This window comes from Danio rerio, chromosome 20 (genome assembly GCF_049306965.1).
Source record: "Danio rerio strain Tuebingen ecotype United States chromosome 20, GRCz12tu, whole genome shotgun sequence".
Lineage (NCBI taxonomy): Eukaryota > Metazoa > Chordata > Actinopteri > Cypriniformes > Danionidae > Danio > Danio rerio.
The window spans coordinates 31,449,585-31,477,478 of NC_133195.1; the positions used below are offsets into that span (position 1 = coordinate 31,449,585).

At 36.2% G+C, this 27,894-nt stretch overlaps 1 protein-coding gene and 1 long non-coding RNA gene across 21 annotated transcripts in view; one reads left to right on the top strand and one right to left on the bottom strand.

Moving 5' to 3' along the window:
* The window catches only part of sipa1l1 (signal-induced proliferation-associated 1 like 1), a 119,501-nt gene that overhangs the window by 64,333 nt on the left and 27,274 nt on the right, over positions 1 to 27,894 (bottom strand). The gene's annotated exons all lie outside the window — the stretch shown is intronic.
* Positions 12,312 to 18,488, top strand: LOC141379285 (uncharacterized). Its single transcript, XR_012395808.1, has 3 exons — positions 12,312 to 12,769; positions 12,864 to 14,516; positions 15,410 to 18,488. It is a non-coding gene; the product is annotated as an uncharacterized lncRNA (long non-coding RNA).

Below are 27,894 nucleotides of genomic sequence, written 5' to 3' on the forward strand. Positions count from 1 at the left end.
ATAAGAGCTTAAATGAACAACTCTGACTAAAAGGTATTCCTATAGTTGAATAAGGCAGCTCTCCTTAGTTCCACAATCAATGGATCCTCACACACTGAAACTGCACTACAGAAGCTTGCTTATGAGTTCAGTCATATTTCTTGTTGACCGAGGGAGACCACAAAATGTCCAATTAAACCGAATCATTCTATCAAAGGATCAATGAAAACTGACTAAACCGATGTCAAGACACACAGTGGCCAGAACAATAAAAAAGAATACAAAAACATACTCTCTCTCACTTATACACTAGGGATGGGAAGATTAACCGATATGTATCGATACGCGGTCATGCGCGTGCACGATGCGAGTGCATCGGTAGAGCAGCAGAGGATGAATGAAATTTTGGAAGCAAATCGAGATGCATCGGTTTTTGCAAGATGCATCGGTTTTTCCAAGATACAGCTTATATTTTTAATATAGAATGTATTTTTTATTTATTAACAAGTGTTGTCAACCTGTATTTGGCGCATAATTTAATCGACCTACTTAAAGTAAGCCTTAGCAACGGATTTGCGGATGTGTACACTTACACTACAACTGTATCAGGTGTGCGGATGAAGCTAGTGGTGCGCCCTCAGAAAGCGCGAGAAGCAAAACAAACATTTTATTCCCCACTGAGTTTTAAATCTAAAGTATGGCAACATTATGGATTTAAGGATGGACGACATGACAGGACAGATGCAATTTGCAAAAGTGTGCCGCGCATCTGTAAAATACACGGGCAGTACGACTAATCTGAAATCTCACTTGAAGCGGCGCCACTGTGTTGTTGTGAAAGCATCTTCCAGTGGACCTCTATTCTGCCGCCCTATGCGCGGATATAACTGAGGACGCGCCGGAGTCGCGGACCTCTGTTCTGCCGCCCTATGCGCGGATATAACTGAGGACGCGCGTGTGTCGCGGACCTCTATTCTGCCACCCTATGCGCGGATATAACTGAGGACAAGCGGGCGCTGATGGAGGTGTCGCGGACATAACTGAGGATGCGGGTGGTAAGGGGGGGTGTTGCGGACGCCGCCCTCTCTATACTGCCGCCCTAGGCGGCCGCCTAGGTCGCCTCTATGGACGTGACGGCCCTGTTCATCTGCAAAGATATTCAGCCTAGTGTCACGGAGAACGAAGGTTTTGAACACCTCCTTCTGTTAATTTTTATTTAATTATAATAATAATAATAATAATAATATTAATAATAATAATGATAAAAATAATGGGCGTCACGGTGGCACAGTGGGTAGTTTGACCACCTCACAGCAAGAAGATTGCTGGTTTGTTATATTTTTATTAGCCTGTTGTTTACAGTGACAGTGATGTTTCAAAGCAGCATAACACTGCTAGTTCACGACCTTAAGTTTTGAATATTCAGTGGCAAAATATATCTTTGTAAAACTTGTTTTCATAGTTGAAAAGTTAAATCACAATTCTTGTTGTGCAATGATAATCCTTTATGTTGAAAGAGTGCAAATATATATATTTTAATATATATTGCACTTATACATTCTGTTTATCTTGAAAATACTTAAATAATATGTGCTATATGTTCTAAAATGGCCCTCTACTGTAAACTGACACTCTGGCTCTGAGAGAAAAGCCAGTTTGTAAAAAAAAGTCTTGGTTTTGCTTGGTTAATAAATAATCAAACTCATTCAATGGCACAGCATCCTCTTTCACATAATCTCATAAACTTGATCTAATTAGTTAGTGCTGAATTATCGCATCGTATCGTGATATGGGTGTAAATCGTATCGTGTCGCATCGCAATATGTCACAAATGTATCGCTAATATATCGGATCGTATTCTTTGTATCGAGATGCGTATCGAATCGGCATTATAGCTTAGATGCCCAACCCTATTATACACACATACACTACTGAAACATGTTCAGCCTAACATACCATATGCAGTATGGCATATTAAATTGGAAAGCTGTTCCATCTGCTCACATCAGGAAATTGACAGACATTACCTAACACCACACATTCACCAGCACACCTTTTTATTCATTTATTTCAAAAGTAGTACCATCATCATCCTTATCATCAATAAATAAACTGAGCTAAAACTCTCAGCTAGGTCTTTTTTAAAAGGTTTCATTCAACTAAACGAGGCCATATCCCCAGAAAAAAAAAAAAAAAAAAAAGGGTATGTCAGCAGAGAGGAGAGAGCACCATGTTTATGGTATCGATTTGTAAAAACTTTCGGCTGGAGCTGCTTTCATGAACTCCTCTACAGTGAACATGCAAGCTACTGGTATATTAATACCAATAAAAGCAACTACAGATATTATTTGTACTTGTAGAAGGTGTCAAAAAGACAGAATGAATATTAAAAAGGGCTGCCATATATGACACAGCCCGAGCTGATTTTAGAGGTACAGACTAAAAACTTGATACAAACATGCTTTAGGCTTTATATATATTTTATTCTACTTCTATACATTTATATTCTTAATTTTTTAGTAGTCAGACACAGATAATGAAAAAACAAATGTAAAATAACACTTCACAATCTTCACTATTAATGAAAATCTTCATGATAAATTAAATGTGACTAATGTTTGATAAATGCTTTGACCTCTCATGTTAACACAGTAACAGAAAAATATGCAAATTTAGAATTTTAACTCCACAATAGCTAAACTTTGAAATGAATCTAAAAAAATTTGCGCTGGGTGATATTGCAAAAAAATTATCACGATATTATGTTTTATATCATTCAATATCGATACTGATTTTTTTTAACAATACATTTTGGAATATTTGGATTTTTTTTTATTTAACCACTTTATTTTAATTTACCAACATTACTAAGGCAATAGTTTTAATGGCAAAAATAAAAAGATTTAAACAAAAAAATATCTTTATAATAAAAAAAAGTGTTAAAGATACTCTTAAACTTGATAAATAAAATGTTACAAAGTGTGTGCAATGGTAAAGGTAGATCAACATCTGTAAGGTGTACATAATATTGATACAGAATACCTTAAACTCTGTCGACACTGCAAATTATGATAATCAAATCCGAGCTATCGAGTAAAGGAACCGACCATCACTATTCAAATACATACTGAACATTGCAAATTGTGAAGTTGAATGACTACATAACCCCCTATGCTAAAAAATAATTTAGATATTCAGATGGGGTGCTGGTGGCTGGGATGCACAAGAAAAGAAACCAAAAAGCCACTCTGGTGACATCCTTTTTTATTTATCTCCTCACTGCTGCTATATGGCACTTTTTGCATGTGTTGTTATTTTGACCTGAAGTGACAACCAAATATGCGTGGTTTCCTTCACCATTTTCTATGCGCCTTGCTCTCACGCTTCCCTTGCGTCTCTCGTAACTAGACGACCATCAACCGTTTTCTAAGAGGATGCCAAACGGACAAACGATTGCTGCAGCTCCGATACAAGTTTATGGAGAAAAGTAAAAAGCACTGCAGTGTTTGGATGTGTTGTGCTTGTCTGAGGTATTTAGTCTGCCATTATTACTGAAATGTGTAAAATCCAAACAAAGTGTGAAGCAGATTGATTCGTTATACTTGCATAATTCGCGTTGTGCTTGCAAAATTTAGAAAAAGTTCTGATGTTTTCAACTAGGTTTAAGTGGAAATGTGCTCACGTCAAGTGTGCGCTACTTGCACACCGGAACTTTATACAAAACTTTTTTTTTGTTATTGACGATGGTGTTTGGTCAATAAATACCCTAATTCAAAGTAAATGAATTCAAAATTGTGTTGCCTGGTTTCCCTATAATGTGACAATTGCGATGGAGATGCTAATACAAAATATTGTGCAGCCCTAGTGTACAATGTCACTTCATAACTTTAAAATCTGCTTAAGTTTGTTTTCATCAACTGCACTACATTTCAAAATGAATAATGGATCATTTCAGTCATGTGTCTCTCTGAATTGTTACAGCAAAAGAGCAAATTTCATTCTATATTAATAAATCATTAAAAGCAGTTCTCATTTACGTTCTCTCTTTGACGAGTGAAAAGTTGATTTCATAAGAAAACCTTAATCCACTGCATTAACAATATAAACAATGAATAAACAGAAAAAGAAAAACACTTAAACTGACATTTTCCCCAACTGAATGCCCTTCACTGCACTATAATGTCCCAAAACTGTGATGCAAATTAACACTGCTTTCCTCAATCAGCCCCAAGAGACTCATACATGCCGTCAACCATAAGCATGTCAACCAGACAAGCCTCTGCTCCCCCTACAAGAGATACATCTACATTTCCACCAACAATCCCTAGCAACACAGTCACAGAGATGGTATGAGGAAAAGACGAAAATAGCTATGAGAGAGGGAGAGAGAGAGAGAGAGAGAGAGAGAGAGAGAGAGAGAGAGAGAGAAACAGCAGGAAAAAGAAAAAGAGAACTCTGTGGTGTAATTAACAGGAGAAGCTGTCAAACAGCCTCACACCATATAATTCCAGCCTTTTGGAGAATCACATGAAAAAAAATAACAACAACATCAAAAGAAAGAAAAAGAGGGCCAGAGATTTGACGGTTCATTGTGCAGCTATCAAATGATTTCCAGATATTAGCGGTAAATGAAAAGGGGAGGGGCTAGTTGGCTGCTTGTGGATTCAACTCATTTATAAAGTTTGTTGGTCTTGAAGCTAAATTTTTTGAGGTGCAAAGATGATGGCATCGCTTATATAAGATGTGTGGGAGTGAGATGCTTCGACAACCTTAAATAGACTAAAAATGAAGTTTCTTAACAGCCACACAAACTTTAGTCTCTATTTGAGCTCCAAAACCAGATTCGGAAGTCAATCTGGCTATACTAAAGGAGAGGTGTTCTGCCACTGCTATAAAAGAGAATAATAATAAAAACCTGGCTGGATATAGCTATGAATTGGGCCGCTACCACAGGTTGGTGTAGGAGGAAGCATATCAGTGAGTCATTACATCCAAAAATGGCTTTGCAATGAGCAGCAGCTTCTGATATCTGGCGCCCATATAGTGCCCTGTGTGCCACAGCCATCAAAACACAACTGTGTCCTGCTTCCATTTCTGGGAGGCAGACCCGTCTTATCTGAGGCACAAGCTGACGATCACCCAAAGCAAGCTTCTGGCTGGTTGGTATTTGTGGCACTGCAGAGGAGAGGGACGGAAAAACATGAGCAGAAAAACACACGCATCGTCACTGCACCAGATTAACATTTTCATTCTGTCTACTTTGCCAGAGAGACGAACAGAGATGAGGTGTCATAGGTTGTAAGTTCAACACAGAGTAGATGGTGACTCAGAAAGACGCCGTGATGTCAATCCAGCTGTTTCATGCCCTCCAGCGGATACTTTACACAAAGTTGCTACAAAGAAACCATTATTGAAGTATTATTGTAATCTGCTGTAAGTATAAAGCAAGTAGCAAAAGTAATCCTGCCCGCTGACAGTAATAAATTTACCAACCACTACCGGTCAAAAGTTTGGGGTCAGATTTTTAAATGTTTTAAAATAAGCTTCTCCTGCTCAACAAGGCTGCAGTTATTTCATCAAAAATACAGAACAAATTGTAAAATTGTGAAATGTTATTGCACTATAAAATAGCTGTTCAAAAGTAGTTTATAATTTAATTTAATCATTCATTTAGGGGATTTTAACGGTGATGTTTCAGCTTCATTACTCCAGTCTTTAGAGTCACATGATCCTTCAGAAATCACTCTAATATTATTTATTATTATTACTATTGCTGTTATTGGTAATAGTAATAAAATCAATAATGACTAATAATGATAAGTAATAAATATATATTTAATAAATAAATATTTAACAATTTAACCATTTTTCTACAATTAATAAATGCTGCATTGATGAATTAAATAAAAACATGAAAAAAACTGACCCCAAAATAAACTCCATGAATAAACTTTCTCAAATATATGCATGCATGTGTGCATTTAAATAAATACAATAAATATACTGAACATAAGTAAATATAAGCGAATTAGAAAATAAATAGTAAATAAATATAAGTGTCATTAAGTGTCAAACATACATGAATTAGAAGTGTCATTAATTGTTAATTCATGCTAATGTTAACGAATGGAACCTTATATAAAATGTAATCGAAGGTAGAAAAAAAGAAAGAAAAGAAAAGAAAGAAAGAAAGAAAGAAAGAAAGAAAGAAAGAAAGAAAGAAAGAAAAAAAGAAAGAAAGAAAGAAAGAAAGAGTCAAAATGTCAAAATACAAAAAGTAATACAAAGAGTCAAAATGTCAACTGTAAAGAACTAAATCCATTTAACACAGCTCAAAAACAAAAACAAAGACAGACGCAACTTAAGAACAGGTATTGATAAAAATCAGAGCAGTACTGGCACTCCAACGACTCTCTAAGAAATCCTCACAAAACCCTTAAGTAGCTGAAAAGTTAATTCAGTTGATTAAAAGTTAATTCCTCTGGCTTCATGAGACAGTCTCTCTGAAAACCAGAATATAGATGATTACAGACTTGAAAATAGCAAACCTTGCAAATAGCATTCAAGACTTTAAATTTTAAAGGGTACCTATTTTACCCCTTTCATAAGATGTAAGGTAAGACTTCGGCGTCTCCAGAATGTGTCTTTAAAGTTTCAGCTCAAAATATCCATCAGATTATTTATTATATAATGTAGAATCTGCCCATTTTGACGACTGATCACAATGTAGCCATTTCTGTAGCTTGTGACTTTAAATCCAAATGAGCTGCTTCTCTCCACCCACCGCTTCAACATGCGTGTCTGCTTCTCATGCGTTATGTTAGATAAACAGTCGTCAGTGATTGAAACAGATATGGGTGAAGCTAAAATAGTCACTAGTCAAAAATACCAAGTAAGTTTATTTGATGTATTTGTAGAGGAGTTTATTCAAGCCTTTCTGAAATGAGTCTCACACAAATCTCACTTGCAATACACACTCATGCGCGTTTTCTAACACCATGCAGATGTGGTTATTATATTGGTTAAGAATTGCACAGTGATTTACTCTCTTTATTACAATCATGCCGTTTTAAAAACGTTTTTTACTTATAAAGCGAATTATTAATTAGCAGCTGATCACAGAGACTTGTAACATGTTTTATTCCCAGTTTCTTTGAAAAAAAAATGTTCTGTAGACGTGTATACATGCTATTGACATGGCATCTGTCAATCAATTTGGTGGGCGGAGGAATCACACTTCTACGTCACAGGGCTTTTGGATCCAATTTAAATGCCAAAGATTTTTTTAAAGAGACTTATTGTGTTTCTATCACCCCAATATGACTGTGGACACACTATACCTACACACAGTTCTGTCCAAACAGCTTCTAAAAGTTGATTTTCAATATAGGTGGCCTATAAATACCCATAATAATTACGCAAGATAATATTTTAAAAATGACATCAACACCAAAAGCACAGCTGAAGTCAGGTAAGTGGCAGGTCTGCGGGCAGCAACACAGACTGTGAAGCAGACGGGATTGGTGTGAAAAGCATTCTCATCTCCTTTCTGACTCTGTGAATGAATCTCACGGTGCCGTTCCAGTCTAAGGCCTGCGCAGGTCATTAGCTTCCTGGGCTGTAGCCAATAGCACCGTTTTCCTCCACAGGGAGTCTATGGTGGCCAGAGCGGCTCATATCATTCACAGCAAGAGGAAGTTCTCCTTTCCCCTCTCCAGAACAGGAAGAAACGGAGAAGAATGTTAAACAAAAAAAAGTGGAAAAAATGTCAATCTGAAATCTGAATCAGCAGTCAGCAACAGTGACTCATTATTCCAAGCTCAGGAAAAAACTAAAACATGTCATTAAAAAAAAAATTCTGTGACCAATTTATGGACTTCAAGTGCCTTATCATGTGAAACTCTTACTATGGAGCCATTATCAACACAATCTAGAAACCTCCACAAAAATGCTGATTTTCAGAGCCCCAAAACTGGTGAGGAGAAAGTCGCTGGAAGCTGCGATTATAACAGCATGGGAACTGCTGGGACATTTCTCTCCTCTGACTCACCTGAAGAAAAAGCCATTCACACGAGATGCATTCTGGCATTTGCCTATGCACATTCTCAAGAAAAATTGTACTGTTTAGCATTTTCTTACTCCTCGCATCTACTTCGGCCCAAAATATACATTTCGGGTTTTCATGTGTACACTATAGGCTATTATGGGTGGGAAAAGTATAGATTCATCGCAATTATTTCTCAAGCGATTCTTAATCCACTCTCATTCTCTGAATCAAAAGTTCAGAATAATTCTGTATTTAAATTAAATCACAACAGCACATGCACAAACTATAAACTGAAGAAATAATAAGAGTTGACAGGCACATGTACACACTGTATGCTGCCAAAATGACTTAATATGGAAAAAGATGGAAAAACTTCAGAATTTAAAAGACATGTCACAACATGCTAAGCTTCTGGTTCGGTGTCCACAGTTCAAAATCCAGCCGTGCCATAAAGCAAAACCTTGAGTTGTAAAGGCTGATTCATACTTCTGCGTCAAACGTCGGCGTATGCTACGGCGCTGACGCATAGCCCTTCGCCGTGGCTGTCGGCGTCACTGACGTGCACCTCTCAAAAAATGTAACTACACGTCACAACGACGCGTAGCGCAAGCTCTGTGATTGGTCGGCTTGGTAGCCCTGATGAGTCTGGGCAAGACAGAGAGCCGCGTGAATGTTGCGAGCCTGATGGAACAATTGTTTACAAGTGTGGAGAAGTATAAACTAGGCTTAAGAGGCAGCACTGCTGTCATAGACGGAACAGCACTGCACTTCATTTTTCGTCAAATAAACAAAGAGCTTAAGAAATGCAACTCCAACATAATTTCCTCTACTTTTTTATAGACATTTTTGTTTTGAAATACATTTCTTTTTAAAAAGTCTATAAACAAATCTGGTATTTCGATGTTACTTTTAGAGCTTTAGTTTGTCATGGGGCTGGAGAGATATGACTTGCAATGTAGGCTATGACACAACAGCAATATAAAAGCTCATATGCAGTAATTTTAGCTGTATTTTGAAACTACATATAATCATTGCATGGTACAATGTTGCTTTTTTACAGACATATTTCAAAGTTGTATCTAAAGCACAACAAAATCAGTGTATCAAAAATCAAGTAATCTTCTTCTACATTCAGACACATTCATATCTTATGTTTTGAACTGCGTAACAATTATCAATGCGTTGATTATAGATTTAGTTTTTTTGATTAACGTCTGAAGAATAATCATGGTTTCATGGTTATAAAAATTATTGTGCATTTATTCAATTCAAACATGAGTGACAGTTTTACAATGAAAATAAATGAAAGAACAATGAATGATTAAATCAAAAATAATTTAAAAAATAGTATTTGTCTAATGTTAATTTAAGCAATATATTAGCTAAGAATTAAAATGAACTATTGTTATTATCTGCGTTCATACATACATAATAATTTTAATAATGTATTAATTCTTCTAACATAGCCTTCTAACATCTTTTGTTTACATTGCACTGAAAGCTACACACAACTCTCACCACTACAGCGTGAGAATTTCTACTGTGTGCGCCTGCAGGGCGGGAGTATGTCGGTCCGCTTGCAAGCCCTGCATGCACCGCTCCCCAATATGCACACGTCTCTATTGGAAATAATGAACTTGCGTGTGGAAAAGACTCAATACATGAACGGCATGCTGCTATAGTTAATCCAATGTGCTTGCGTATTAGCCTCGGTATAAGCTCGGAACTTTAAACTATAGCACACAGTTGGCATAACTTCTGGCATAGCAGTTTTGTTCCATGCAACAGAAATGCATCGCTGAGAAGCCTTTACGATTAATTAACCGTAATGAATTAAAGAGCGGTTAACAGTGAAATTGGCTAACCATTGCATCCCTATTAACGATATCAGCGCATTGTACAAAAGACCTTTCTACAAACATATCCAAATGTTTTCGGCTGCCCGCACCACTCGCTTAATCATAATGTCACTTGACTGTTCAAGCTTGTGCTGTATTGAACAGACACGCATCACTTCATAACTATAGCGACTGTTTTTCCACTGAACTAAATTTATTTTTAATGTTTTGATCACACTATTTGGAGGGTCGGAACAAATTGCCTCGGGTCACCAACTGAATAGCTCTGGGCTATGCAATCCAATGCGCTTTAAAATGATTTATTTTTGTTTGCTTTATTTGGTGAAAAGGCCCTGTTTATGTCCAGTATTAAAATGCGTTTTAGTTGATCCAATAACAAGTTAACATTTCTAAATACAGCTGTATATGGGGATCGTATAATTTAAAGTTTAAACCACTGCCAGAGGTTGATGTAACAATTACCCAGACTACTTTAGTGCTACTCTTCACCTCTGCTGAAGCTCACTAGACAGGCATTGAATTTTGCCGCCTGACATTGTAAGTTTGCTTTAAAGGTAAAATATATATTTTTTAAATGTTAAATAGCACAATATTCTCTCACTTTTCATGATTCTAAAACAAATCCACTGCATCTGGTGTAGTTTTGTGGCTTTCAAAGCGGAGACAAAAAAATCCTTATCTTCTTTCATGTTCATATGTAAACAGTGTTACCTTATTTTAGGATACCAGATATTGAAAGATCAAAAAAGTCCACACATACATTTCTAAACTCTCTCCTCAAACAAACCAAGAAAGTGGTCAAATCAGACAGAAGAGATTAAAGCACCAGATGGAAACAGAAATGTGTCTCCTTTGTCTACTTGAGATGCGATCAACCAAATCATCCAAATACCAGGTGTAAACAGGGTCAAATAGAGTATATTCAAAAAGGCTGTGGATTGTAAAAAGAAAAAAGTATACTTTGGATTGCAACCATTCATTCAAACCTTCATAAATGGTTCTTACAAACATTTCAACTTTGTATTGAAAGCAATTCTAGACCCTTGAAGCTCCATTTGTTTTAACTAAAACATGACACAGTGCATGACAAATAACAGACGAAATAAAATTAAAATAAAAATGCAAACGAATAGTTTCTTCATAATAATACAGTCCACTGTGCCCAATTTAAAGTTTTTCCAGATTTGGAGGTCAGAATAACAAAAAACCTCTTTGTGCCTGGGTTAAACAGAAACAACTTCTCTTTGCCTGAAGGCTTTTGACAGGAGCTGTCAGACTATATTCTCCCAGGCGGGGAAATAGAGGAAGTTTCTAAAGGGTAAAACAGGATCAACCTGGAGGTCTGGAGGTAAACAGAGTGAGTTCAGAGAAAACAAGTCAAGCCACCATCGCAGAATAGATGTCCTATGAAACAAGGTTGAGTTTCCTCTCAATTCTTATTAGAACAACTCTACTCATACTTATAGAACAGAACTGTGTGAGTGTAAAGGGTTTGCAATACTGTTGTTTCCACATTTTGGGGCTGGCTAATCAACACACAGGATCATAAGCTTTAATTCGGACCTTTTTCACTTGATCAGCACAAACTAATATGAATGAAAGCAATGTGGAGACAGGATGGTAAGCTGGTGCCTGAGTCACTGAGAACTGAAACAATTAATATAATAATCTGAGCTCACTGCCTCGACAAATGTCCAGCTTTTAGACAAAACTTTAGACAGATGTACACCTTCTTTGTCAATTTTAAATCAATCATAGAAATGTGATTTATTTAATTAAAATGTTCATTAAACCGTATAAAACTTTTAGCTATTATCAATCATTTGTTTTAGTAGTATTTACTCTCTCTTGATTACATGATTATTTTCTAAGTATACAAAGTATTAAAAACAAATTATTATTAATATTTTTCATTTAAAATTATTGTTTAAGATTAATAACTTCAACCTGGTCCACTCCAATTTATTCAGATAGTGTTTTACTGTAATGAGCAATTCCAGTGTTATGGATGTGACATTCACAGTACAAATTCGAAACGTAAATTCATAAAGTATCTTTTAACATTTTATTGAAATCAGTGTTCATTTTTAACAGCTAATTTTGATATAGTTTTAGTCTTAGTCTATTGACTAAAATTTCATTTTAATTTTAGTCACATTTAGTCTTCTGAATCATTTTAGTTTTAGTCGACTAAATCTACTCTACTCTTAAGCTGCCTTTCCACTGCACACGACAAACGACAAGCGACAGAAGTCATTTATTTCAAATAGAGAGTAGTCTGAGAGCTGCGTGGAGTTCCGATCATCTCTGTATAAGGAAAATTAAGAACTGATTTGAGCTGCAGATCCGTTAAAATACAAAAATAACTTCTGCTCCTAGACCGTATGCGACCTGGTGAGATGAGAACATTTTTTTCCTTCTTTTTTGGATCAGAAAAAAAGTTTATATAAAAAAAAAAAAAACATTTCTATTCATAAATAAGTAATAAAAACTATTATTTTATCAATGTTGTCTCCACCAAAACTTTTAGTGTTTTTTAAATGTCTAGTATTCATTCATTCACCATGGTGAAGGCAGGGAGAATAAAGCCTCTTGCTTTTGCACTCCTTTATTTTGGACATTGCGAGAACGGCTTCTCTACCATGGTGCACGACAAAACAGAAAATTCTGTGCGACTGCCACAAAAGGGCGTATTCCGACAGTCATGTCCGAATAATCGTGTGCAGTGGAAAGACTACTTTATGATGATGTAATCGCATCCGCCGTTTATGGTGGATCAGTTCCTTTTCAAATGTGTGTGTGCATCATGCATAACACACCAAGATTAATTCTGATTGGATCATTTCAAAAAACGTGCCCCAATAACATTATCTCGTTTTTATTAGTCAACGAAAATGTTTGTAAATTTTTATTTAAAGCAACTAACCACAGAGTTAAAGGTTCCGAAAAATATCAATCTGTAAGCATTTTTATATCAGGAAAATAATCGTGCGTTATGGACGCGACAAAAAAGGTTATCGAGTTTACAGTATACAGCACGCTTTCTGTGAATTTAACTGCACAACCCAAAATAAATAATGCTAAATAAAAGCATAAGAGTTGGCTCACTATAGAAAAAAATTAGTGATTTTTTTTTTTTTATTTTACGTTTATTATTAGAAAAAAGCTTCATTATAGATGTGACACTTCAGATGTGAAATTGCCACTTGTGTGACTTTGGTATATCAAATATAGTAGTTTAAAGTCACTGACAGAAACAGTTTTGAGTATATTTAAAGAACTGTAAAATACTTGCATCCACAAAAAGCGTAGAAATGTTTTTTTTTTTCATGACAAGGATGACATTTGCATGGAAATTATTTTTATAATGTATTATACAACATCAATATAATTATGTGTCATATCATTTTAATAGACAAAGTTTATATAGAAAAACATGATGAAATACAGCACACTGCATTGACTCAACATTTTCTTACTAAAGCAGCACTGAGCACTCCAGAAAATGTCAGTTATCTGCTTCTTTCACTGCCTGTCAGATGCATAAGATATACTTTTACAACAAGGTTGAATTCCCTCTCAATTCATATTAGAACAACTCTACTTTCACATATAGAGAAGAACTGGGTAAGTGCAAAAAAAAAGTTGATAATGAGTAAAAGTAGATCATGCTAATTAGCAGCTCTGGCCAACAGAAAAGTTACTTGTACTGAAAGTGACTTCTGTGTGAGCTGTTCTTTAAACATTTCAAAGCTACCGGTTCTTTATGCACACAAAACGTCTCTGAAATGTCACTAATGCAAGCACCTTAAATCCATGAGCCCACATAGGGAGACCAAGTGTCCTTAAATCCAATAATTACAATTTGCACTATCTGACAAAAGCCTTGTCGTCGATCCCAGTTGTAAGAGCAACAAATAATAACTTGATATCTAGTTGATAATTTGGAAAAGTTCTCCAAACTGTTGAACTGCATCCCAATCATCACAAATACTGCAGAAGACCTATTGGAACCCTCATGGTTCTCACAGAAAGATTCTCACAGAATTCAGTCAAGTTTGGTTAAGGAAATTTTATGGTTTGAGGTTACATTCAGTATGGGGGCGTGCAAGAGATCTGCAGAGTGAATGGCAACATCAGCCTGAGGTATCAAAGCATTTGTGCAGCTCATTACATTACAAACCCCAGGAGAGGGCAAATTGTTCAGCAGGATAGCGCTCCTCCTTATACTTCAACCTCCGCATCAAAGTTCCTAAAAGCAAGAAGGTCAAGGTGCTTCAGGATTGGCCAGCCCAGATACCAGACATGAACATTATTGAGCATATCTGGGGTAAAATGAAGGAGGAGGCATTGAAGATGAATCCAAAGAATCTTGATGAACTCTGGGAGTCCTGCAAGAACCCTTTCTTAACCATTCCAGATGACTTTATTAATAAGTTATTGGAGTCATTGCAGAGATGTATGGATGCAGTCGTTCAAGCTCATGAGAGTCATACTCAATATTCATTCTTTTTCCACTGCACCATGACTTTATATTCATTCGATTTCTTGTCGGCTTAGTCCCTTTATTAATCCGGGGTCAGTGGCGTAGCGGACGGGCCCGCAGGGCACGCACCGCGGGGGGGCCCCGCGTGATTAGGGGGCCCCACGTCGTCGCGATTTTCAAAAATTTAAATTAAAAATCCAGGAACCGCAATAATCAAACTCTTGGGAACAACTGTGGACGGAACCAAAGTTCACAGGTCTGTGTTCTCTGAACACCTCTCAAGCGGTGGACTACTTCATTCTGATTGCTTGCCGCCGAACCGCGTCATGGCCAATGAAGACGCGCCGCTGTTTCTCGCCGCCGGTTCTCGTTAAAAAATGAATGACTTCTGGCTACTTTGACGCTCTCGCCGCTTTCGGTTTGTGATCGCTCCTCAGTTTGTGAAGGATTCCCCGCGTTGTCGCTCCACTCCGCCTCATTTCCCCGCACCTCAATTTGTGACATAGATATATACACTAGATATTGTATAGGGACCCTGAGCATGCGTCAATAGCGCAGCCACATTGGTACAGTGCTCCCAGGACAAATGTCATTCAGTTGCACTAGACAAGTGTTATTACGTGAAGATGCGGGACTGTAGCGCTGTCTACGAGTGTAGTAACGAGCAAACAAAGAAAACAAAGCACAAAGGCAGAACATTTCATAGGTAGGATTAAGTTTTTACGTTTTTGTATGTTCTGAAATTTGTGCTAAACAGGTAGCGTTATTGATACTAATACAGCCACTTACTGCATTCACTATAAGTCAAATTAGCTCCAATTCGCACTAAATACTCGGTTTATGCTAGCTTTGTTAAATAAAATCAGCAAACAATGAAAAAGAAATATGACAACGAGATGCTGCGGTGTCAGAAACTTGTATTATTGTCGGCTAGTGAAGGAGTCGTTCATAATGGAGATTCATTCACAAGCGAAACGCTCCCTCCGTCAGTATGAGGAGTGAAAGCAGGAGAGGAGGTGTGTTTCAGGACATGATTAGATCAAATTTAACAGGGAGGTGGATAGTACATTTCTGTACACACAAACACAAGCTTTCTGTCAGGAATGCCCGTGCGGTCACTGATCCATCAATGTAGAAAAGTGATGTAAAATTATAATTTTCATAATTGAAATAAAAATAAAAATACTAACATCCAGGAAAACTCCCGATCATAGATATATGTGTATATGTGTATATCTCTGGCTAGGCGACAAGACTTTTGTCAGGTAGTGTAATGTTTTAAACTGACATTAAAATGCTTCAAGGTTAGTCCTCGAACACCACCCCGTCGGTTCAAACCTCCACAAGCTCTTAATCACAGCTTCTGGGCGCACCTGCTTTTGCCGTGTGCCCTCCTGTAATTTCCCTCTGTGGGGCTCATGTGAAACACTGAGAGTGAGTGGGTGGAGACCAAAGCTGCTGTGCCACGAGACCAAGGTAAACGCACAGATCTGCAGAACCGAATCAGCTCTCTGCATTTATTTTGATAAATGAGCTGCATCTACTGCTTTTCTCTGTTTAACACAAATGCTGTTGCAGAAACAAAGATCTGATTCAACAAAAGTAACGGTTCTCCAATAATTAATCATGCTAAAGCGAGAGACGAACAAAGAAAAGCTGAGGTCTTTTAAAGAGCAAACAGCTGCTATCCCTGACATTTAGAGATTTTCACAATTTGATTTGGGGTGAAAGAAGAGCCATACTGTCTAAAAGACTGTGTTCTGTGAAAAAGGAAAAAAATATATAACCTGCAGCTGAATCTTCAGAAAAATACAAATGAAAATAAAGCAGCAGAACATCTGACAGTGTCGTCCTTGAGAACAGAATCTACTGTAGGTCCATTCATCAAAAAGATCCACAAAAGAACCTAGAGCATGGTAGTAAAATGAATTATACAGCATTTTAGGGCCAATTTTATATAGAGAGATTTCAACTTGAGAATTGAGTGAAATTTATAATATGGACAGATGGCTCCTTTCATCACCAGATTGCTAGAAAATAGTCTCTGGATCCACCTTTTGTGCAGAAAAGATTTGTATTACCCTTCACCTTACATTTTAAGCACAAGTAAATACTACTGCATACATTTTATGCTTCAAAATATTGGATTTATTTGACTAAATCAAACACAAAAGCTTGTTTTCTGAAATAATACAATTTAAAACAACCTTATATTTTATTCTCAGACTAATTACTCCAATCTTTAATCTTACATGATCCTTATATAACTACAATAAGACAATTTGGTGCTTAAGAAACATTTAATGTTATTATAATTGTTAAAAATATTTCTACTGCTTACTATACAATATAAATGATTATTACAACAATATAAAATACTCTTATTTCATGCGGTCTAAATGCACTATGTTTGTGCACATCCACGTTTAAATGCTTTGGGACTTAAGATTTCTTCTCAATATGTGCTCGAGCCTACAGTTTTAAACAATCCATTTGCTGTCATTATATTCTAAAGACGTGCATAAATGGCCCAAATGCTCATGGCTGACTCACCAGATTTTCCATCTTTTCTTGGTTAAAAATAGTGAAAATGTGTTTTGAAAAAGAACTGCATGTTCCAGATGCGACAGCGCACAGTAGTTAAATGTGCTTAAGTGAAGAGATTCAAATTCAATTTAAGAGCTCCTTTACAACTCAGACAGAGGAAAGGGCATTGCTTGATTTGCACAATTCCTCAAAAGATTTGAGATTCCTGTGAAATACTCAAGCAGTTTGAGCTGTGCCAGGAGTGGAACCATATGAATCAGGTTCACAAAAGCATGGCAAGTTTATGCTTGAACCGTGGTTTTGGAGATTTCACCATCATCCCATCAAATCCCAGGATGTACACAGAAGCAGTTGGTTAATATGCAAAGCAATATTACATGTACAATCGTCTCCTACAAGCATGTTGTGTTGCTTAATTCTCCACTTCAATCTTTTCAAATCATTTTTGTAGCACAAGACCAAACAAAATACCTTGAACAACACAGATACAGTGATTCTTCTGCAAATCTGATATCATTGATATCATTGAGAAATATAGACCATCAACTTACAAACTTACAGAATTTATAGGGGGGAAAAACACACAATATCTATTATTAGTGACCCCTGCAAAATAGATATCAAGCAAAACAACTATTAAATGTACTGTTTTTGCCAACTAAGGAGCAAGAACTAAAAGGAGAGAAGAATCTCGAGTGCAGAAAAGGCATGGAAATTATGACAATGTCACCATCCTATATACTTTGTATGTAAACACATACAAGCATTAACAAAATGATTAAAGAGTCAGCAAGTTTGTTTTAAACAATGACAGCTCTTGTTGATATGCAGGAATTAGCAGTATTGATAAACACAGTAACGTCCTCTGTATAATTATTATTATAAGGGACAAAAAAATGAATTATTCTGGAATTATTTTGCTTTATTCAGTGTTTTTCTAAAATATTAATCTGGTTAATAATTTTATGTACTAATTCATCTAACAACTAACCCTTGTAGCACAATGTCAATGCTGTATTTAAAAAAATAATTTTTATAGACAAATAGACATATCTTACCAAATTACTTTTATTATTATATTCAGTGTTCAGGTCCCAGGCATTCACATGTTTAATCAGTTCATGGTTTCAGCTACCTTCATTCTTCCATGGCGGGGCGCCACACCAAAATTCATCCCGCCACAGCTACAATACAGCTTCTCATTTAAAACATTCAGTAGTGTTTTTTATAGCGGGTTACAATCGCAACAAAGCGTATTAACAGGTAAGTGAATTATAACAGCGTGAACTTTTCTGTAATCGTAGTAGTGCTGTGCGTTATTTGTTTAACCCTTTAAAGTGACAGGCTGACTGACTGACTGACTGACAAGTGCGTGATGCGTGAGGCCAGCAAATATGACGTAGTGATGAACACAGTTTCCATAATTATACTTTATAGATAAAGGTCTATGACTCTGCATACAATGACTTTATCTTGCTGAAATTTATAGCCGTTTCACTTTACCTCAGGACACGTCAATACCGCTCTGTAGGTCTATTGGAGACATTCATAAATATCATTAGCAACTCGAATAAATGTTGGAGACATGCTCATTACTTAAACGCACTAAATCGCACTTCTGCAGCATTTATTTTAGAAAGCACAAGAAAATCTGCATTTGAGCAGCGTATATTTGAGGGCATACAAGACGTTTTGTGCAAAAAAACGATTTGCATGCTTGTATTACATAAATGTGATCTCATTTGTCATTGAATTGCCATAGGTAGTAAGTAGATCTGTGTAAAAGGCCTGCCACCACAGCTGGAAAAAATTCTAGAGAAAACACTGCAGTGGAGTTGTTTTTAAATACAATCTAGATAAATATACACACTCTCTTTCTAGCGAACACATTGCTTAAAAAAAATTATGTAAAAGGTCAAAGAGGGTCAGATTATAAAAACAAAACCAAAAATCTAAATTGAAATACTGTTTAAAGATTTGGTCTGGACTTGATTCTGGAATTGTTTAATGGTTTTATTAATAAAAATAGACACTTTTCCTCTTTGCTATTGGATTAGGTGTACAGCGATACGCTCGATTTATGCATCCTAAATTTGCCATGTTCCATGATGCTCTGCATTATAAAGCATCTTCTGCTAAAGGAAAATCATAAGAGCCCTTGTTGTTTAGATGTCTACCAGTAACATCGTTATGAATACCCATAAGTATAACATAAAATTAATAATAATAATAATAATACTAAGCCAGCGCAGTGGGTAGCACTATTGACTCACTGCAAGAAGGTCGCTGATTTAAGCCTCGGCTAGGTCAGTTGGCATTTCTGTGTGGAGTTTGCATGTTTTCCCCAAAAATGGATGAATGAATAATAATAATATTAGTATTAATATTATAATTAATAATAATAGCAACAACAACAATAATAGTATTAATAATAATAATAATAATAATAACAACAATAATTATTATTATTGTTATTATTATTATTATTATTATTATTAATATCAGTAAGAATTAAAAGTTCTTTATATCAGTATAAAAGTCCAATGCCCATGACGTCTTCACCCTCGCCACAACATCAGGTCACATGGTGCTGGCAGATTGGTGTCATGGCACTTATGTGGTATAAGACAATAATCACTCTCAAATCCCTCACTGTTGTTGATATTTCCAGAGAAAACATCAGCATGTCCAAACAAGGTCTGTACATGAGAGCATTTGTGTATGTTTGTCTAAACAGGACTGGAGATCACCCGCGCAGTCATTCAATAACTCCACAACAGAGCACACTTCATCTTTAACGAATCACGGCTTTGAGCAGTAATATCATTATTGATTTATGCCGTGTCACTTTGATGCCCATAAGGTGCTATAAACCTCAGCTCAATCAAAACAGACGTGATGCATCTGAAATACTCTGGCCTGTAACCATGGTGATCAAGAATAAATGTATTCTGCCGAAAATCTCAAAGCAGGTCTGGCTATATTACATAATGTAATGTATAAAAATATGCACATGTCATCAAGTAAAGTCCAGATGTGCAAAAAAGTCATTAGCCATCATGGAGTCTGATCTTCAGTCATAGCGTTTCATCTGCCGAGGCCTGAAGCAGATCTTTGCGCTCCGAGATCTCGCCGAGTGTGTGAGGACGGGTGCGCTAGCAGTCATTATCACACACCCGTTCATTTCCTCTCTATTGTGTGCCTTTCTTTCCTGTGGACACTTTCAGCAGTTCGGACCACCCCTGTGACGCAAACACACCGAAGAGCAGCACGGTGAGATATACACATACTGCTGTTTTTAGCTTGTAAAAATAATGAGCTTCAGTTTATGAACAGTTACCCAGAGACGAGTGGTTTGCACATGTGCTCTGACCTTTTTGAGTGGTGCCACTCACACAAGCGTTGTGTCCAAAATGTGAAAGGCTGAAATCCCAGCATAGCAACTGAAACATCCTAGTGCAACATATCATTTCAGATGTTTCATAATCCAGTTCTGCCTTTAATTCCATTTTGTTTTCACTTCTCGCTCTCGTGGTTTCAATCAATAAAACAAACTGGGGAAAAAATGAAAACCTGCTTTATCATGTAACCATGGATACTGCTGCACAAACCAGAGAAACCTGTTTGGAGTGTTGAAACGCTTCCCACCATAAACAACTGCTAGTGAAAAAAGGAAAGCCAACTTTTAATATGGTGGCTCGAGTATGTTGCTTCCATCTCTTCACTTTTCCTTACTGTGAATCCACGGGGAGCTCCATCAAATCCCCCACACCACATTCAACACTTTACCACTTATTCGCCCACTAAATGCCAATCATCCGCCCCATCTAGTTTTCTGCGGCTGACCAGCCTGGATCTGTGTACATGTCAAGCCGCACTGGAGATCTCCTCCAACAGGGGGAGGGCCTCATTTGTCAGAGAGCCCATTACCTATAATGAGCCTCAAGCTGGGACAGATGAGGCTGGGGATCAGTTACATAAACACTGAGAGAGAGGAATTCCTTCAGGTTATGGAGGAATGTCTTGGAAAATCATTGAGCCAAAAACATACTGTAAATTGTCCATTCAACTGCATTTAATTGTTGATTTTGTCGTTGTTTTTTACTTAATATTACACACTATGTCCAAGTATTTAAGAATATCAAAATAAAGGCTACTCAAAAATAAACACCACCTGCATAAAATAAAACTAAATTATACGCTTTTCAACATGCACGTCACATACTTAACTGTGGGAACTCTATAGATTTCTGTTTGTTTTAAAGCAAGTTCAAGTAAAATATTAATATTGGACTTATAAATCTAATACATGTCATTAAACAAAGAATGTCCTATGCTGTAAAAGTCATGTTACGTGATTTTACATGAAACTGGTCTTTGCAGAGGAACAAATGCTGACTGCTGGAAAGTGAGTAGATTATGATGCTGTTCTCATTTTATCAAGATACATTTTTTTTTTTTCACAATTCCCGAAAGCCAAAATTGACATTTTGATTAATTACATAGGTCTAGTACCACTCATTAGTGAACTCGACTAAGTGACTTTTGTCTCCCTTTTTTTTTTGCCATCCCCACTCTCTTTTGACACCCATGTCACCCACATTTGCGCACAGCCTCATTTAGAATTAAAAATGTTCTGTGCAATTTTGCCACTGCTTGCATATAATGTAGCAGCCTTTCACATGACAGCAGGGAAAGGCACAGCCAATCACATAGTTCATGCATGATTGGGAAGATACGACTCAAGTGGAGAATGTGATTAAAGCTTTTCTGCAAGTCTAGGTTGGTGACAATTGAAAGATCTTTTTTTTTCTTTTTTGGATGAAATTAAATTATTGGTGTGAACAATTCAGTCATTAGTGGATATTGCAGGGGACCGGTCACCACCATATATGTTAATTCTATGCCTGAGTATATGCATATTGTATAACAGCATTTTTATTTTTATTTTTACAATTGTTCTAATTGAAGACAATGTTACGCACAAAATTTAGCTAAATGCCAACAATACTAGTTTGTAAACCAAGACTGCAGTGTTTCGTTGCTGAATTTTCCTTTTCGTCTTAATCAAACGTATGTTCTATATAGTATAAATGTGTGTAGTGTGAATGTAACTTGGACCTGCTGCATCTACAGTGTCCTAATGCAACCAACAAGCTATGGTTGCCATGCTTCACTCCAATTCACAAATCTTCTCCAGTGGCCTAATGCAATATGAATTGTTTATCATATACCCTTTTTAGAATCTCATCGGGAGTAGTAGATCATCAGGGTACTTTTCTGCTTACTATTATTAAGAGTAATTTGAATACAGACATACTATTCTACTGACAAGCTGTCTTTTTATCATAGGGAAATAATATGCAAGGTAATCAGACATGTACATGTTTTTTTATAAATCAGCTGTTTTAAATGAAAAATCTGAATGAATGTTTCCATTCTCAGGGAACCTGAACTCAGAGAACTGTAGTCGATTATGTTTTTAGAGTAATTTACTTACCTATGACGGTCTAATACTAGCCAAGAAATTATTATAGCTTGTCGAAATTCATTTCAAAAGATCAAATTTGAGACTTTCAAAATGTATTGACATTCTTTTTTTTTATTGAGTGAAAAGAACATAAATGACTGATATGACAGACATAGTGAAAGACTTTCCACTTTTAAACTTTTGTGACAGAACAATAAAATATTTATATATAAAAAATAATGATAAATAACATGACAATAATAACAGCAACAATATTAAATAAAAAGGAGTAAATAAAATAATAATAGTAAAAAAAAACTAATAAGTAAATAAAAACATTATAAAAGTGGGGGGGGGGGAGGTGATGTCAATGAATTGGAAAAATACTATCAGTGGACAAACTTAGAAGCGACTGAAAGTAAGTTATGAGGGGTTGCCATTTATCGTAAAAAGATGTGTAACTGGCAGAGCGAGAGCATCTGATCTTTTCTACCTTCAGAAAGTACATGGTGTCCACAAGCCACTGTGAAACACTTGGTGGTTTAGACGACTTCCACAGAAATAAGATCCGACGTCTAGCTAATAATGAGGTAAAGACAAGTACCTCTAACTGTTTAAATGTAAATCGGGTCCAATCCTTGGGGACACCAAAAATTGCAGTGGTGGGACAGATATCCACTTTAGTTTGGAATATTTTTGACAAGGTTTCAAAATAATTGTTCCAGTAGTTTGTATTGACATTCTTACTGGAAAACCATTTAAACCAGTAATTTAAGTCATTTATGTCACAAGATTAATGCAAATACAGCTCATTATTAACAATCTCGCAAATTCGCTTAAAACTTTCCCAACTTTGTAAATGATTATTTTAGGTTCAAGCGGTATTTGTAAGGAATTGGGTGCAAGCAGAGTACAAATGTTGATAAAACATATAGCGCCATCTACTGTTACAATATCAAAATCGATTCAAGAGATTTTGATTGTTTACACTTAGAAAATCTCACTATCGATGCAGCATTAGGATCTCAAGCATTTTTTCACCACAGCTCTAGTTTTGCTAGAAACACTTCTGTGTTATATGTTTGTTTAAATACACCTTTATTTAAATTACTTCATTTTCACATTGACATTAACATCTCTTGTTCTAATGCATTACAAACAGCAGCTACACTAATTATTTTCAACACAGTCAATAAGCAAATACACTACTTTGAACATGAAACAGACATCACCTTTTTTGAAAGGACACTATATTCAATTCAATTCAATTCAATTCAGCTTTATTTGTATAGCGCTTTTACAATGTAGATTGTGTCAAAGCAGCTTCACATAAATGGTCATAGTAACTGGAACAGTGTGGTTCAGTAACTGGAACAGTGTGGTTCAGGTTTTAGTGTTTAAGTTCAGTTCAGTTCAGTTTAGCTCAGTTCAGTGTGATTTAATCATTACTGAGAGTTCAAACACTGAAGAGCAAATTCATCGTTGCGTAGCTCTACCAATCCTGAACCATGCGAGGCAGTGGCGACAGCGGAGAGGGAAAAAAAACTTCACCTGATGGGAGTGAAGAAAAAAAACCTTGAGAGAACCAGACTCAGTAGGGCACGACCATTTTATTTCTCCGCTGGCCAAAAGTCTTGTGCAGAACTTCATTCGCCGTGGTTTATGCTGGAAGATGGCCTCAATGAAGACTCGTCTGTCCCTGTCCCTGTCCCTGACTCGTATATAACGTCTGCCCTATGCACAACATGTAATGATAATGATATTATAATTATCAGTGAAGATTTAAGTATTAAAAGCATGATTCAAATATAGAAAATGTAGAACAACCCTGAAATGAAGAAGGTTGACAAGTACCTTACTAGAAAGAATCCAGCTTGGTACCTGAGATTTAGCTGCAGAGCTGCTCTTCATATTAGAGACAGACTGCCCTGAGAAAGGCCGTCTGCATTCCTCCAGAGCAGGGCAAGCAGTGTCAGGCGGGAAGAGGAAGAACCCTGTTAAATCCATAACAGCAGCTGAGCCAAAACCACACTATCCTACAGCTGCTTTCACAGCATCTCGGCCAAGCCCTTCTCCAAAAAACGTGAAGGAAAAAAATAAAAAGTCAAATTCCTCCAGTCTGGGATTTATTTATTTCAGCCTTTGGATGGCGTTCACGTACCAAGGGGCTTTGTGTTCTTTGGCCCCTAATGTCGTATTTGTTTTCTGAGTATTTTCATCAGGCTTTCAAGCTTCCCTCCATGGTGAGGACTCTACAAACCTGTCTTATGAGCATGTCAGATTAAATCTGAAAACTATTACAGGGAAAAGGGCTTGAAATGTCTGCATGAGGATCCAATACTATTTGGCAGACCACCAGGAGGTTTCCGGTTTCCACTCTAAATTCCAAATGCCACGCTGCACCACTGAATCTCAAAGAAGCAGAAGTATCAAAAGCACCAGTACTTCACTTTCCAGCTCTTACTAAGATAAAAAATAAAGATACAACACCTTAACCCTTTAAGTATTGGTAAAAAGCATCTAAATTTGGCACCAACTGGTAAATGCACTCACAGCTGCACAGTCACAGTAAGAAGGATGTTTAAGTTGTTTATCTGCTGGGCAATACACCAAATAAAAACAATCATTTACGTCTTAATCAAAATGTAAGTAAATATGTCATTTATGTGAAAATATGCATAAGGTAGCGGATATGCAATCACAAGAACATCTGACAGATTAATGCCCTCATGTTATGATAATAATCATTAATCAACAACAACACGGATGAGTAAAATGGAAATCCACTCAACACGATTATTGTTCTTCAACGCCTTAAGTAAAATGACTTGAATATTCATATGAATAAAAGAGCAAGATGTGTTGACTTAATTTAGAAATATTAGAAGCCTACAAGCCTGTTTTTAATCATCAATTATAAACACCTAACAGAGATTCATTTTGTTTCTATTAGATACTATGTTAAGAATAAGATAGCAAGAAACTGAAAAGTTTCTAAAGCATTTCTCAATCCAATTACATTTTAATTCAAGCGAATGCTATTGTTCACATGTAATGTTAATTCATAACAAATTAACTTATGTTCATTGTTTCAAACTGAACACTAGCAATGCATTAGTAGATGTCGAAATTGACATTAACCAAAATAAGCAAAATTCCGTCAAAATATATATAATAAAAATTATATATTATAAAATATAATTTAAGGACTATGTACCACCATTCAATTTGACAATTTGTCAGTTTCCTATAGTTTATTGCAAGGCTCCAGATTGTGACTAAATGGTTGAAATTCACAATGCTATTTCATGTTGGTGCAATTGGATTTTGTTAGAGGGCACACTGGTGCCACTGCCCATTTGCCCAACTGATAAACGATTAGGTGTTGTATAAAATAGTGGTACTCATTTAAAAAGCAAGGAAAAAATACCACACAACAGCATATCATGAGCGCAAATCATGTGTCCATAAATAAGTGCAGCAAGGTCCAGTTAAAAGTGATCAAGTTCAACACTTGCCCTTTCTCTGCATTTACATTTCTGCTATTTAAACTAGTTAAGAGGGATAAAACGTGGCTGAGATTCCCGATGGCAGTGATGTAGAAAAAATAAAGAAACACTTTGCCACAACAATCGAGTTAGATGGATTGTCAATTCACAGGTCAAATTTCCACAGATCACAGAACAATTCACAGATCATTTACCAAGATTTTATGAGTAATACTTTTCCCCCACATTTTACAAGACCAAGCACAAGAATTTCAAAGTTTTTTTTTTTTTCTTGTGTTTTTGAAGTGAGGCATTTTTTCTACAAAAGTATAAAAAAGTTTGTTTATTATTTTTACATATGATAATGTCTTTATAATTAACAATCTGCTCAAAGCAAAAAAAAAAAAAAACATTTTATAGACTAAACAATGGAAGCTTTATTGATAATTAAGAATCTTTATTTTGAAAACCTGACTTGTGGCTTGCGGTATATCTGATAATTTCTGCCATATTTGGAATCCTCTATAGAAATTTTGGAAAATGCATCTTAATAAGACTATTTCTATTTTATTTATTTATTTATGTTTTGTTCATTTTACCCATCACAAAATACTTGAATTGAATTGTATTGTAATTGTATAATACATGGTTATATTAGTTTATATGATGACATCAGACACATATACCACTGTTACAAATCTTTAAACAAATGTTTAAAAAATAAATAAATAAATAAATAAATAAAAGAATCTTTATTTTTAACAGGGTATAATATTTTCAGATTATAACAAAATACACAAAGAATCCGATGTATGCTGGCAAGTCCATCCTGGACCAGCTCAAACTAACATATGCATCTTCCAAAACACAACTTGTCAGTCAGACCCTCTCTTTCACCAGTCAACACGCATCAACAATGGAACAAAACAAATGTAAAAGTTCACAGCAATGTCCCTAGCATTATCCCAAAACCAGCAGGTGCTCACTCAGCATGTGGTCTACAGAAGTAATTGAGCTGAATTTATCCACAATTAGCTTGCCTATTGTGAATTCACAGTAATGCAACATTTCAGCTTAATACAATGAAAGGACACAGTATGGTTTAATACTTCTCTATCCGAACACCCTGAAACTCATGAATTAACTTCTATGTGCATTTTGGAAAGATCCAAATGTGAAGAAAACATTTCCCACATTAAAGAACATGGAATGGAGCAAGTTTCCTCATAGCCGGCAGAATTCCAAACGTTGCTGGAATGTCGAACCCCCAACCACACTACAAGTCATAAAAAAGATAAACTCTACATGCTCTTCTGTGAGGTCTAAATATTTGCCAAGCAACACTGACTGCCAGCGTTCAATAACAGGATATTCAGAGCCCAGACTATACATCTATTTCAGTCTTCCTCTTTCAAATAACATCAGTAAAAGCACTCAAAACAATCAGAGATGCCTCACATTCAACAGTTCCTCAAGTTTACTATAAAAAAAATGAGTCAGACTAAGTAATGATATGCAAGATGATTCAAATACAAACGCAAAAAAAAAATCAGACACAACCGGATATTTTCATCCTCACACTTTCCTTCAGGACACACAAAAGCCCAAAACCCTGGAAGTAATTATCACCTTATTATACCTTACATAAGCACCCCCCAAATGCCCCCAAAAACTATTTGTAGTTGTAAGATGCCAGAAGGTGGAAAGGAATCAAGTTCCCTGCATGAAATCAACACCTTTTTATTGCTTTGTTTTTTTTTAAAGTTAATTTGGTGTGCCAGATATAAATTACTGTAATACCCACAGTCGACTCCAGCACAATCTCTTGTGCTGTGAAGAAGAAAGCAAAGCATTTAACATATAATCCAACTGAGGAAGTGTGGTAGGAGCACAGATATGGGACCTCTGTACACTCAGCACCTTGGTGGGCCTGCCTGGAGAGACTAAAATCAAATGCCAAGCTAATTAGTGCAGAGCTCATGACGAGCATTTCTCTTTTCTTTTATACGGCTCTTATC